Source organism: Vidua chalybeata, chromosome 9 (genome assembly GCF_026979565.1).
Source record: "Vidua chalybeata isolate OUT-0048 chromosome 9, bVidCha1 merged haplotype, whole genome shotgun sequence".
Lineage (NCBI taxonomy): Eukaryota > Metazoa > Chordata > Aves > Passeriformes > Viduidae > Vidua > Vidua chalybeata.
Window position 1 is genome coordinate 20,458,878 of NC_071538.1, and position 15,488 is coordinate 20,474,365.

The following is a 15,488-nucleotide window of genomic DNA, read 5'->3' on the forward strand; positions in this document are numbered from 1 at the left end:
TAAGAACTGAAAATGTCTGATTTGACTGTTTCTAAGTGCAGTGAAGTAACTTGCACCTTTTTTCCCTAAATAAGGTAACTTGACACAAATAAGTACAATCTGCGGTGGTTACAGGGATTTTTTTTCCCCAAAATCTCGTAATGTGATGATGTACATTTCTTTTGGAGAGCCATTGTGATAACAAGTAGTCATTGCTGTGTAGAGGTGGTAAATATTTATAATACTTATATATATAAATACTTAAAACCTTACCTGCAAACCAATTTGCTTTTTCACTGATACATTTTTGAACTGGGAAAGGTGTGCAAGTGTTATGGAGGAATACTTGATTCAGATATCAGGCAATCTGAAATCCTAATAGCAGTCAACTTTGAAGAGCGCTGTGTAGCGCTTTTGTGTAGCTTGGAGAGTAGAAAATATGACAGAGAGAGGAAACTGAGTTGGTGTCTTGACCTCTTGTTTATGGCTTTACAACTTTTATTTTATATTTTAAAAATCAGCATGATGTAAACTAGATTGTTACGCCTGTAAGTATCAGCTTGGAACTAGAAGTTAGCATGGGTTGGTTGGAAGATGTGTTAAGCTTGCAGCTGTTCTAGATCTCTAAATACTCCTATTCTCCATGTTAAGGCTAGATTCAAGATTCAAATTTGCATTGCTTTTAAGGTATAATCTCCTCTTCTGCCTTACAAGCTGGTCATTCAGCTATTTCTGTTCTACTTGAAGGTCTCTTGCCTTACAAGGGAAAGATGCATCTTATAATCTCTTCCCAGACAATGTAACAGGAAGTGTATCAGTGTTCTAGGAACAGGTGGGAGTTTTAGCATGAGAATTTGAATAGTTAAGAGAATTGAGATGCTGGCCAAATTTCAGCAAGTGGTGAGTTTTTTTCTTTTTGTCTATGTCTCCTTTAGTGAAGAGAATTAAGTTGCTTCTACTCAGCTAAGATAAGCCCTTCCATTTAGGATCTCAATACTTTATTTCCATTGCTGCACTGATTTCATCCATGATGAGTTCAGGATCTTTGAATTCAAAGCATTCATGATTTGACTAATACCTAAAATACATAATTTGCTACTTATGCTACCAGTTCTCAACTGTAAAGTGTGTTAAGTGATACCTTAAACTTAGATGACAGATTTGAGGGAGTGGGGGCACAACTGTTGATTATAATGGACAAAATCAATCTATTCCTTAGGCTTAGGAGGAACTTCAGATGGAGTCCTTGGGTCTCTTTTGTAGCTAATGTTTTATCAAATTAATTTTCCTAGGTCAGTGAGGTATGGAAATAACTTCAGAGGGACTGATGGCTGCCCATGCCAGGTGACACCATTGGAAAGACACGTAGACACACACACAGCCTCATTCCAAATGGAGTGGAGATTGCATTTCTTTGTTTCAGAATCTCAGAAATGAAGACCATGGCTTTAGGCAGTTGTGGAGAAAAATGCCTTTGGATGTACACAGCTCTGCTCAGAGACCTTTATATTTCCTTTGCATTCACCAGCAATGCGTACTGTTCAGAAGTATTTGATTGCAGTAGGGTATGCCTTTCCCTATTTCTAAGAACCTTGAAATGTTGACTATTGTGATTGATACAATTTATAAAAAGACAAAAAAATGGGAGCATTTTTGTATCCTCGATCCCTAAAAACCACTTTAGATGAAAGATCAGTGAAGGACTGGACTTGAAATGTAGTTGATGTTTTGCAATCACACAGATGATAACTGGTTACTCATGGTGTTTCTTGGAGAGTCAATTGATTAAGGGAAAGCAGTTGGAGTTTAGGCAGATAGGTTCTGTTCTGAAACTAATATCAAGAAGTTCAAAAAAACTTTGGAGATGGTAAAGCAACATCAGGTGAGAAGTATTTCAGGGTGTTTAAAAACACCTCTTGGGAATAAAGGCTGTCCTACATGATAAGAGGATTAGAGAGATCTTGCTTTTCAGTGCATGAGCTGTATAACTTTTTAGGGTCTTGAGTGGAATCAATAGAGAGGGTTTGGTGCCTCTTATCTGAGTAGTCAAAATGGTATAGAATGTTTCAGATGGTGATTTACATTACACAAGAGTGGCAAGGTTTTGACTTGCACAATGATACTATTTTTATTTCTGCTGGAAACATCCTGATGCATTTTTAATCTTACATGGGACTGAATGGTGTTCTTGGTTTATAGTTGTGCTGAAGAGTAAATACAATTTGTCTCACATTCTACCTACCTCAGGAGCTAGAACTTCAATCTTTTTTCTCTGAAAAATGTTGACAAATACTATGTGGAATTTTGTTTGTGTTTTTGTTTTGCTCAGGGTTGAACTTACAAGGTGGTCAGTAGAGTAATAAGAAATATGGGCACTAATCCTTGCAATTTACTCACAGGGAATAATTGCCATATATGTAAGCTCTTAAGTGTATTGCAGCCAAAATGCTCTAGGCAATTATTTTTTGCTACACAGTATAACTGTAGGATGAATAGTACCATACTTGTGTAATACTTGGCTTGATTTCATGCTGTGTGAAGGATTGAAACCTTGAAACAAGCCTGTAGATTCTCTTGCTTTGGCTTTTCCTGTTTTTCTTACAGTTAAGAATGTGAAAGATGTGGAGACTTACCATCTTCATTCCTATTTATCCTGGACATCTTCCTTTTGGACTCTAGAACATGTATTCCAAACTGTTACTGTGTTTGTAGAGTGAAATCAGTTTTCTGTTTGCTGACTAGAAGCTTTGCATTTTCTTGCTATTGTCTATCAGAATTTTACCCAAAAAATGAAGCTTTTCTTTAAATGTATTTTTCAGCTTCTAGAATGTCTTCTGCTCTAAGTACCCCTAAAATAGAGGATCCAGAGCTTTTCTTCAATTGGTTGTCCTACTAACTGAAGTCCTCACCCGCTCAGAATTAAGATTGTAGGGAGAAACTTTATTTTAAGGAATGCCCCTAGCAAGCAGGGAGTTGGATCTCTCCTAGCCTTGCTAAGTCCCACATCCTCAAGTCAAAAGCTTGCAGTGAAGTCCCTCGAATCATGTGAGAGGATAGAATGTTACATTGGGTTTGTTATCAGTGAAGTCTGTTCTAAGTGTAAAAATGAGTAACATGCCATCTGCTTAATTTCTTAAAGTTACTTTCTAAAACTATATCACGTTTTTAGGCTTACGATAATGTACTTCTCTCTAAAGTTAAGTCCTGCACCTCAATTCTAACAGATATGTCTTGTTTAAAGTACATATAAATTCTGTAAATTCTGTAAAGTACATATACATTCTGTATAAATAAAAAGGAGTATAAACTGAAGTCCAAGATCTAATACAAAAGAGCTTCTGATCTTACTCTCCAAATCTAAGCTTTCCTCATCCCATTCTTTGGTACTTCAAAGCTGATGCCAACAGGGAAAGGAGTAAATATCCAGAGGGTAAATTTGAGCATCAAAATCTGCTGAGATAAAAACAAAAGAGAAGACTTCTTAAGACCCCACCACCCCTTACTATCCTTTGATTCTGATTTAAAATAATGTCCTTTCTGTATGCAGAAGTGTGGTTGTGGGTTTTTTTATGTTTTTTTTTTTTCTCCATGACTTGAAGATTACCAGGTGTTACAGGAGAACAAGGAATAAGTAACCATCTTCATTCCTGTTTACCCTGGATATCTTCCTTGTGGACTCTAGAACATGTGTTCCAAACTGTTGCTGTGTTGGTTGAGTTCTTTATGTACCCAAAGCTGTGAAGGGAAGTCAGCAATGTTGGGAGTTTTTGTGGGTCATCAAAAAAGCTAATGATGGGTAACATGGTGGCAGGAGCAGTGCGTGTACTGTGAATAAGTACAGCCTACTATGTATATAAGTGAATATTTGTCAGAGCTTTTGAAGAGCAGAACAGCTGTATGGACTTAGGAGAAGCACCACAAGTGTTAATGTGCTCCATTTAAAAAGGAACATCTTGTTTATTGTATAGCCCTTCTCAATCTTCTCACTTCAGATAGGTCATAAGGTAGATGTCCTTCATCACCAGCTAATAACATGGTTGTCCACATCCTTTTGTTTTCTTCTGTTATCAGTAAGGTTGCTGCATCATTAACCATCAGTTGTTAAAGTTCCTCCAAATGTACCTGTAAATCAGTCTTCCTCTTTTCACACCAAAACACATCGGAGCCTGTTTGAATGTCTTAGAACATAGCTAAGCTAATTAGCTAGTACACATGTGGGAGTAGACAATTAACAGTTGCCTTACCATCAGAGTTGGGGTCAAGCAGTGCTGAATGTCCATCTCCTTAGAGCTTCTTATCTGGGCCTGCTCTCCATTATGTATCATGGGATACTAGAGTCATTGGGATGGAGCAATGTCTATGGCCTGTCCCTCTTCTTGCCCTGCAGACATCTGCTGAGTGTCTGGATTTTGTATTTCTCCCTGACTTTTTAACAAACTATGTGTAGCATTTGGAGTCAGGCCAGGTTGCAGACCAGTGTTGTAGCATGTCCTGAGAGAGACTTCACAGGATCTCTGGGGTATCCCAGTTCTGAATCTGACTGACTGAATACCCTTTTGGTAAAACACAAGTGCTGTTGAAATGGGTATATACAGAGGATGGTGCCTTCCTACTTTTGTGTCCAGTCCCTGAACACTGCATTATAAATGTCTTTCAGCGAAGGGTTTATTTCTGCATATGAAATTTGCACCTTTTGAAGTATAAAGATTTCTATATATTTCTATATAAATGCTTGTATCAATACATTAGCAACAAAAGGAGGGATAAGAAGACTCTCCATCTTCTATTGAATGTAGGAGGAAACAATGAAAATGATGAGGAAAAGGCTGAGGTACTTTATGCCTTCTTCACCTCAGTCTAATAGAAAAACCAGTTATTGTCTGGTTAGCCAGCCTCCTGAGCTGGAAGACAGGGATAGGCAGCAGGATTAAGCCCCCGTAATCCAAGGGTAAATGGTGAGTAAAGGATCAGCAAGAGCTACCAAAGGCTACTGAGGGAGGTGGCAGAAGTGCTTATCACTACTTTCCATTGCTGACCAGCAGCCCTGGCTAACAGGGAGGCCCAGCTGCTGGAAGTTAGGTGTCACATTTGACATCTACAAGAACAGGTGAAAGGAGGATCTGAGGACCTACAGGCCTGGCAGCCTGACCTCAGTGCTGGGGAATGTTATGGAGCAGACCTTGAGTGCAATCACACGGCACATGCAGGACAGCCAGGGCGTCTGCACCAGCCAGCAGGGGTTTAGGAAACGAAGGTCCTGCTTGACCAGCCTGGTGTCTTATAACACAGTGACCTGCTTAGTGAATGAGGGAAAGACTGGATGTTACCCGTCTAAACCTCAGTAAGACCTGTGACGCTGTCTCCACAACATTTCCCTTGAGAAAAACCTGGCTGTTAATGACTTAGATAGGTTTGCTCCTTGCTGGGTAAAAACTGGCTGGATGGCTGGGCCCAGAAAGTGGTGGTGAGTGGAGTTAAATCCAGTTGGTATCTGGTCACAAGTGGTGTTCCCCAGTATTGGAGGCCAGGGCGTACTAGGACCAGTTCTGTTTAATATCATTATCACTGATCTGAATGAGGGGATTGAGTATACCCTCATTTTGCAGGCTTTCTGCCCAAATTTAGCAGGGGTGTTTCTCCTGGAGGGTAGGAAGGCTCTGCAGAGGAATCTCATCTGGCTGGTGTGCTGAGGCCAATAGTATGAGGTTCAACAACACAAAGTGCCAGATCTTGCCCTCAGGTCACAATGACCTCATGCTGTACTATAGGTTTGGGAAAGGTGGGTGGAAGATGCCCACAGGAAAAGGAGCTGAGGGTGCTGCTTGTCAGTGGCTGAACATGAGCCAGTGTGTGCCCAGGTGGCCAAGAAGGCCAGTGGCACCCTGGCCTGTATCAGCAATGTGGCCAGCAGGACCAGGGCAGTTGTTGTCTCCCTGTACTTAGCATTGGTGAAGCTGCCCCTTGAATACTATGTCCAGTTCTGGGCCCCTCACTACAAAAAGGATGTGGAGGTGCTTCAGCATGTCCAGAGAAGGGCAACAGAGCTGGTGAAGGGTCTGGAGCACAAGCTCTACAAGCTGCAGAGGGAGCTGGGGATGTTTGGGGTAAAGGAGGCTCAAGGGGAACCGTGTCACTATCAACAGCTTCCTGAATGGGGGTTGTAATGAGGTGGGGGGTGTCAGTCTCTTCTCCCAGGTCACAAGCAGTAGGACAAGCAAGAGGAAGTGGCCTCAAATTGCAGCAGGAAAAGTTTAGATTGGATATCGGGGAAAATTTTGTCACTGAAGAGTTCATCAACCTTTGGAACAGGCTGCCCAGGGTGGCTGAGTCACCATCTCTGGAGGTATTTAAAACTCTTGTAGACGTGGCACTTAGGGTCATAGTTTAGTGGTGCACTTGGCAGTGTTAGGCTAGCTAGATCTGAAAGGTCTTTTCCAACTTAAATGATTTTATGATTCTATGACTGTCAGTAGTGTATGTTAAATAATGTCATAACATTTTGTGTACAGCAATTATAGTTTAAAGAATATCCCTCATTCCATCTATTGCTTGGCTGAAGGTAAAACTTTGTGCAGCCTGTTACTACTGTTAGAGTGCACAGCAGTCTTAATGCTGGAGTTCTCAACCCACTGTGTATCAAGGGGTTAATCTATTTCCATCACTAGGGATTTGAATTCCTTGTCTGTGCTGAGGTCACTGTCACTGTTAAATGACAGATGTCTTTCTGAAAATCCCTTGCATCTTTCCTTGTGTTGTAAAGTTCAGTGACTGCAATAACAGGGTGTTGTTCTTTAATAACTGTTAAATTTATTCTTTAGAGAATTTACAAAGATGTCCTATTGCTCTGGGAGAGCTCCCTTGATGCCAAACTCTGCATTTTCTTTTTGCATAATGCCTACAGATTTAGAGCCACTGTACTCCCAGTTGTATAGCTGCTGTATCCCTTGTTTAGTGCTGCTGAAATACTCGTAAATCTCCTTTCTTCTAGTGGCTTTGTGCAGCAGCTGGGGTATGACAATAAGGTCCCTGATCTATAATTCCAGACAGCCCCAGAGGGTGAGCAGATCGACCAATCCTCATCCCCAACGTAAGCCCAGGGAACTCACTGTCCCTGGGAGGTAGTTGTCTAATGCTTTCTATTTGTATTCTGCATGAAGCTCTTCTTGATGCTGGACTGTTGTTCACTTAGAGAATTATCCAGTGCACAGTATATAAACTCCCACTAGAGATTGAATGCATGTAAATAAAGCATGCCTTAAGTCTAGCATAATGTAACTTTAAGTGAGAAGAAATAGACTCAATCTAAGCACCTTGTAAATCTGCATTCACTGCTAAGATCTGCACAATGCAGTCACAATCTGCATTTCTATGTCACATGGATAAGAGGTAAGGAGGACAGCTGTATAGGTTTTCTAATTCCAGGGATTTCCTGCCTTTTTATTGATTTAATGAGAATACAACACTGGCGTTATTAAATAACATCTGTTTTTAAATACTCTTGTGAAATAGCAACATTTATGTTGTAACAAAGAGACCTAGTTTGAAAAATGTGATTAATTGACCTTTATGCTACACACGCTTCATGAAAATGTTACTTTACACTCTGTTTTCACACCACCTAAAAGCCTGGCAGGCATTTCAGAGTACAGACAGAAGATGATCCCTGCCCTATAGCTGTTGCTATCTCCTTGTAATCTCTAGCTATATTCACCTCAGCTGCGTGATTTTTGCAACTTTCATGTCTGTGTAGTAGCATTGACATGTGTTTTAACTCTAAATTATTTAGAACATACCTACTTGAAAGCTAGTACTTGTTTACTCCTAAACCTCCATCATGTGCTTAAACATTGATATTAATGAAGTGTAAAAGGCTATTTTTAGGTGTGAGGTGTTAAGTACATGCTATCAGTCTTTGATTGCACTTGGTTTATCCAAGCATCTTTAATGCTGACAAAATTGTCATACTCATTTTATTTTCTGCAACAGCTTTAAAGGACATGAAACTGCTTCTGTTTAGTGATTTCCTATTTGCCAGAAAAATATATTCAGTATATGGAAAGCAGTCACATTTTTATAGAAGTAGTGTGCTCTGTGCCAAGGCCCCCCCCTGCATCGAGGCCAATGGCAGCAGCACAGGCAGGGCAGCTCCCAGCCTGCTTTAGTAAGGTTGAGTGTTGCATGCCTCATCAGCACTACTCTTGCAAAACTGATGGTTCTGCTGATACTGCAGAAGTACAATTCCATAAATGTTCTGTGAAAGCTAATCTCTAAGGAAAAGATGGAATTTTTTATTGTTTTCATCTGTAATTTCACATTAGTTTCTTGTGCATATTTTTAAGAACTGGTAGTCTTCTCTGGAATTCCTCCAGAAAGGTAATGCACCACTGGTCTGCTAGAAGGTGTAAGAATAACTTACTTACAGAGAACAAACCATGCAAGTCATATTTGACTGGTATTTCAGTCCCCTTTGTAAAGATAGCTCTACATTTATGGTCTTTAACCTGTCCTTTCTCAGACAGGAATTCAGGAAGGCTGAGAAAAAAAAAATCCTATTTAAAGCATTATTTCAAACAAAGGATTCAGTTTCTCAAGTTAAATATCAAACTGTATAAATTCATCCCTTATAAACTGGATTTGGACTGAGTTAAAGATTATTAAACTGTGGCCTTTTTGAATTAGGGTGGTATTTGTTTTCAGATGATCTAAACAAAGAATATCTCAAGCTCTGGAAGTAAATGTAAAATAATAAGTCTCTTTAGTCTTAATTAGTAGTTAATTGCAGCAAAATTTAATTGGGACAAAGTCCTTGTGAATGTAAGAACGTTTACATAAAACACTGTTCAGAGCACTCGAAGTTCCATTCCAGAGCACAGTGGTTTCCTAATTACTTTTGCATAAGAGCTAAGCATTGTGCTTGTTGTGGAGATGGACATTATTGGTTACAGTATTTGTGTAATGTATGATGTAAATAACATAGTCTTGGTTAGCTAAAATGAACCTCATATCAACATTAATTTATATGTGTTTTATCTTTGCTGCTTTCAGGAGGTTTGTTTTACCTGGAGATTCATGACAATATGATTTTTTGGACATTAAATATGGACAAAATAAGGAAAGACCTTCATTGAAGAGAACTAGCTTGCTTCCATTTCACAGAGTTTTCAAACAATCCCATTATCATTTTGTTTCTTACCAAAAATGCTCACAGACCTAATAAACTTCTTTAACAGCGTTTGAAACATTTTTCATTATGATTGAGTGTTTTTTGATAAAGTACAAGTATTTCAGAATGTTTAAGGTGTGAAAGATAACAGCATGGGACATTTTAAATGCAGCAGGGCTTCTTAGTGGAAGTTTTATTCTTACAAAAAGACATTATTTCAAGCAAAAAGCCCCCAACTTCCTATCTTACAGAAGTTGTGGGTCTCAGAATGTGAATTTTTCTTGCTGTTTTTCTAGATGCTGTAGCCTTTACTTATTTTCATCCATATCATAAATACTCATTTAATTTCCATGGAAGTAAGCTGAGAGAACGTGTCAAAATCAGAGGCAGCTAAATTCCACATATTTGTTAAGATATACTCTACATTTACTCTTTTGCTCTAAGAGTCCTTTGCTCCATTCAGAATCTTTAATGTCTCAAGCCTGTGGAGGGTGCCATAATGTACTAGGGTACCCTGTTGTGCTAATTGTTCTTTCTATAGATTAGCTTTGTCAAATCTCATTTTTTAGGTTGATGTCATTGTTGTAAATCAAGACTGGCTTACTTTCTCTTCTGTCTCTCTTTTCTTTCCAAATGGAGTTTGGCCATAATTTCCCCCCTCCCCCAAGTTATTGGGGAATTCTTTTTCCTAGCATAAGAAAAAAAATCCCTATATATTTTTATTTTTCATAAGTTTAAATCAATGTTCATATTTTTAAAAATCCTTTTGGCATTTTTTGGCAGACTATCATAAGCTCAAGCTTGTTAGCCTTTTTTAACATTACAGTAACAGTATACAATGCAGAATGTTTATGTTTTACAAATTATATTCCCTAGCAATAGTACATTTCTACTTCTAGTTTTGTTGCACTTGCATGATGGAGTACAGTTGTGATGATACTACTTTAAAATCCTTAACTATCCTCATAAAACTTCTTGTATTTGTTCCTTTCCTCTGAGTGGGTCAGAAAACATAGCCCTTCACCGGAGAACAGGCTTCAGGTTGCTCCAGTTCTATCAGTGGAGGTAAATTACATTCTTAAAGTTGTATGGGTTAGGTCCTTTACATTGACCTCTCAATTTGAAGAGCTGTTATGGGTTGGGAAAGGATTGCTTTGAAGAAGTTTTGTTGTGGACCTTCTACTTTCTTATTTGTTTGCCTGCTGTTTGGGAGCACTGGTACTTAACAAAACAAGACCAAACTAAAAAAAAACCCAAACAAAACACCAAAGTGTTCTTGAATGAGTGGTAGTATCACAGTGAAGCATTGCTTTAGAAGTAACTGAATAAGAGTCAAGCAAGGATTCTCTGCTTGTGGTTAGCTCTTCCAAAGACTTCTGATGTTTTATGGGAATTCATTTAGTAATGATTAATCTTCTCATTTGGATAAGGAAATTATAAACGTTAATAAAGCAGCTGAAAATATTTTGAGATTCCAAGTGAGCAAATCTACCACAGAATCACATATTTTGTTGCTACCATGACTTAATAACCCAAGGACTTCTGTGTTCTTTTCTTGAAGAAGACGCTTTCATTTAATTCCTCTTTCATGAGCAAAATTTAATTCCTTTTTCATGTGCTGGCTCACTGTTTCAGTCCTTGAATTTCCAAAGTGGCTCTCCATGGTTTCTATTCAAAAGCTTGTTACTTCTTGCACTTGAAGTTCATCAGGTTTTCAGATCCTCTTGAAAGACTTGGTTTTTTTGTTTTTTTTTTTCCCTTTTCTGGGAAGTTCACAAAAAAAAGGAGTTGTTGTTCTTTAAAACAAGCTCAGGATTAAAAAGAAACCCCAACAAAGTCTGAATTGCTGAGTCTGTCTGGCTATCTGTCTTTAGACTTTATAATGGAGCCCACTGGTGTAGTTTCTGTGCAGCAGTGTGGTTAATAAAATGAGATCCCAAGTGAACTTGGAGGCTTTTTATCCTCTGCGGTGGTAGGCAGCAGAGCCTGGTGTAATCCTGAGATGATCAGTGTTGATTTGTTAGCTTTGTCAGGGAGTGGAACCTAGACCATGACTGAGAAAAGGCCTTTTTGCCCCTTCTCACTCACTGGATAGTGTATGCTCTTCTTACATCTTTACAAGCTTTACAAAGCAGAAGCTGTCTCAGAAGTTTTGCCATTAACCCTAACAAAAAGTAACTTTTACTCACCATCCCAATTTTTAGATTTTAGTAAGAATCAGGTCTGAAGGGTTGCTTGTATGACTGGAATAAAACATGTTGGAACAACCATTAGTGGGGTCTCACTCTGTGTCAAGAAGGGTTTTTCTCTGGAGCAAATCAGGTCCAGGTCTAAAAAAGATGCACTCACTTTGTTTTGCTTCATAGTGGATTTCAAAGAGTAGAATTAACAAAGAGGATGTGGCCTGTGTTTTTATACTCAGTAGATGCAAATGCTTCATTACATTTTAAGGTTAATGACTTACTCTGGAAGCTTGACCTGGTGTGCTGTAGTGTGCAATACAAGTAGCATGAGTCATCTGTCTTAGTTTAGGACTTTATTAAAATACAGTGAACGTTCATTATATTCCATGTGTGCCTACTTTTGGCTGATGGCTTCAGTAACAAAAGGTGAGCTGATGGGGTGGAAGGTGTCTCCTTAGCTCTTAATTCCAAATCAGCAATAGTTGGTTTATTCCTATTTGGTTTTAGCCATCATGATAGTAAAGATATTCTCAGTCTCTTGATTTCATAGAACCGACTGGGGACATTGGAAATATTCACTGGAAGCTCTTACTCTTCAGTGAGAAAGGAGAATGGACAGAAAATGGCATTCACAGAGGAGGTTTTTTCTTCTTATGTTTTAATTAAGGGAATATTAAGAGAAAGCAGTGAACAAACTGCAGGTTTAAAAAGGAGGGGTAAAATTGTTGACATATATTAACAGTGTCTGAGTGGAGTAATCATTGTATTGATTCTGTGATCACAAGTATTTAGCACAAATGAAACTTAAAATTCTTGTGGAAAAAGGAGAGTAATGAAGAGAGGTTTGCTTCTTCTGTTTCAGTGATTTCAGTCACAGATGTTCAGCACTTTTTAGTGCAACAGAAAGGAAATCAGAGCAGACTGATTCCTGCTTTCTTGTCCAGGTCTTGCCTTATATAACAGCAAAACAAACTCAGAATTTTTGAGGGATACAGCTTGTAAAAAGAAAAAGACTGTGAGAGAAAGCAGAGGTAGAAACATTGCTGATGTCCTTCCTGCACTGAAATGGAGTGTCTTTGGCCTGTGGGAAACCATGCTGGTAGCTTTGGTAATGGATGACTGAACGAGTTATTTTGGGATAGTGTCTTACAGCTGAATATAATTAAAAGCATTTAGCAATCATTCCTCCAGTGGCACTTTTCATGTTTAATCACGAACTGGTTCATTGGTCGGTTTTTATCATGTTTTCCAAATAGTTTTAGAGAATTCATACAGAATTTATAGCATGACAGGCCAGTTAATCTCATCTCAGTGCCTGGCAGGATCATGCAGAAGGATCCCTCTAAAACTTGTGCAAAGGCATGTGGAAAATTAGGTGACTGGTAATAGCCCACATGGCTCTGCTAAGGGAAAATCATACCTGACAAATTTTGAGCCTTCTACTTAGAGAGTTAGTGCTGGTGGACAAAGGAAGTACAACTGATGTCGTCTACCTGGACTTGTGCAAAGCATTTGACACCACCCTATCATGAGATCCTTGTCTCTAAACTGGGCAGGCATAGATTTGATGGATGGACTACCTGGTGGATAGGGAATTGGCTGAGTGGCCACGTTCAAAGAGTTGTGGTCAACATCTCAATGTCCAGGTGGAATCCAGTAAGTAGTAACTGGTGGTGATCCTCAGGGGTCAGTATTGGGACCGGCCCTGTTTCACAGCTTTGTCAGTGACATGGACACTGGGATCAAGAGCACCCTCATCGGTGACAATGACACTGAGCTGTGTGGTGTGGCCGACACGCTGGAGGGAAGGGATGCCACCCAGAGGGACTCTGACAGGCTGGAGAGCAGGGCCCCCGTGAACCTCGTGAAGTTCCCCAAGGCCAGAGCAAGGTCCTGCTCCTGGCTTGGGGCAATCCCAAGCACTAACAGGGCTGGGCAGAGAACGGATTGAGAGCAGCCCTGAGCAGGACTGGGGGGTTTTGGCTCCACGTGAGCCAGCAATGTGCACTCGCAGCCCAGAGAACCATCCCTATCCTGGGCTGCAGCTGAAGCAGCGTGGCCAGCAGGTGGATGGAGGGGATTCTCCCCCTCTGCTCTCATGAGACAATGTATAGAGTGCTGTGTCCAGCTCTGGGGCCCCAACATAAGAAAGACGTGGACCTGTTGGAATGAGTCCAGTTGAGGGCAACAAAGATGATCAGAGGGCTGGAGCACCTCTCCTGTGAAAACAGGCTGAGAGAATTGGAATTGTTCAGCCTGGAGAAGAGAAGGATTTGGGGAGAGCTTAGAACCCCTTCCAGTACCTGAAGGGTTTGCAAGAGAGCTGGAGAGGGACTTTTCACAAGGACAAATAGTGATAGAACAAGGGGAAATGGCTTTAAACTGAAAAAGGATAGGTTTAGATTGGATTAAAAAGAAATTCTTTACTGTGTGGGTGGTAAGGCACTGGAACAGGTAGTCCAGGGAAGCCTGGATAGGTCTTTGAGTAACCTATTCTATTGGAAGGTGTCCCTGTCCATGGCGGGGGCTCTTGGAACGATATGATCTTAGTCTCCCTCACTGGAGATACCAAAGACTCATCTGAATGCAATCCTGTGTAGTGTGCTCTTGGCAGAGTCTGCTTGAGCAGGGAGGTTGGACCAGATGATGCCATTGTTCCTTCCAACCTTACCCACTTGGTGATTGTGATTCTGTCATCTTCAAGGTCCTTCCCAACCCAAAACATGCTATGGTTCTACTTCCTAATTTAAATTCAATCAATGGGGACAATAACTGCGACTTTGATTTTCTGCTTGGTCAAGACAGACTGTGTAAATGTAGCTGAATTCTGACCTCTCTTTAGAATTCTGTGGAGTCTGGGACTTTGGACCCACTTTTGATTTTTCTGTCTTCTTACACAGTCTGGGAATTGACAGGTAGAGGGCAGCAAAGTTCTATTTTTTTAAGTGAAGTGCAAATCTTTTTTTAACAAGATAAATTATAACTATGTCACTTTGATGCATTGGTTAGTACTCTTCTGATTGAAAATAAGTACAAAAATTGCAATTGAAAATATTTGCTAAAATACGAATAAATGTAAAAGAGCCTTCCTGCAGTATGTCTTAACTGGTTGTGAAATAGCTACAATAAAGGAAAAAAAAAACCATTTGCAAGACCAGTTAAGGGCTGGCTTTTTGACATCATAGTGAGAAACTTGTGCTGGTTTGTGCCAAAATATATAACTACAGACTGCATGCGGAATTTTTTAACTGGAAGCCAAATGATATCACCCATAGATATTTGCCACTTCACTTAAGAAAGAAAAAATGAAAGGGAATCTTGCATGCAGCTCCGGATTGATTTTTGGATAAATGCCCTCTCTTTGCCTCATTTATCTCACAATGTGAAATTATTCATATTACTCAGTGGTGACACTCAATTCCCCGGTGAGTCCTTAAGTGTAGTTATGAAACGATGGCATTGAGTTTGAAATCAGTTACTCCTCCAGCATCAGTGTGTGTGAACTGTAAACAATTCACAAGAGGAACAGGAAAAAGCATTAAAGTAAAACTACAAGTGTAAGTGGAAGTGCATTCTCATGAATTCACCCAAATGGGTCTACCCCATGCATTACTTCAGCCATTAATAATGAATGCTGATCATTAATGCAGAAAGTAGAATTTACTCGCTAAATGCATTGGAACATACATATTATCCTTTAGAGTGGTTGTGATGTTGTGGTGTTTATCTAGTACTGCTGCCTGGCAGTAGTTCCTGCCTGTTACACACTATGAGTATGCACTGAGTTTGAGCTCAAGGCCCTGGGTTGATAAGGAAGATCAGGGTCAGAAGCTGGCAACATGCTTTATTGTGTCTTCCTGGTCTTAAATACATCTGTGAAAAAACCAAAACAACAAAACAAAAACAAACAAAAAAACCAACCAACCAAAAAAAAAAAAAAAAAACCAAAAAAAAAAAACCCAAACCTCTTTCCAAATGTTGTGGCTCATTTTCAGAGTTAACTTCCATGCCATGTAGATTCTCTGAAGACAGGGAGCTGCACTTCGAGTGGCTCACCAGGTACGAAGTGTTGGCTTCAGATTTTTCAGTTTGGCTTCAGATTTTGTGTAGTCTGACTGAAGCTGTCAGGTTAGGGGTAATTCCTTGTCCTTTTTGCTCTCTGT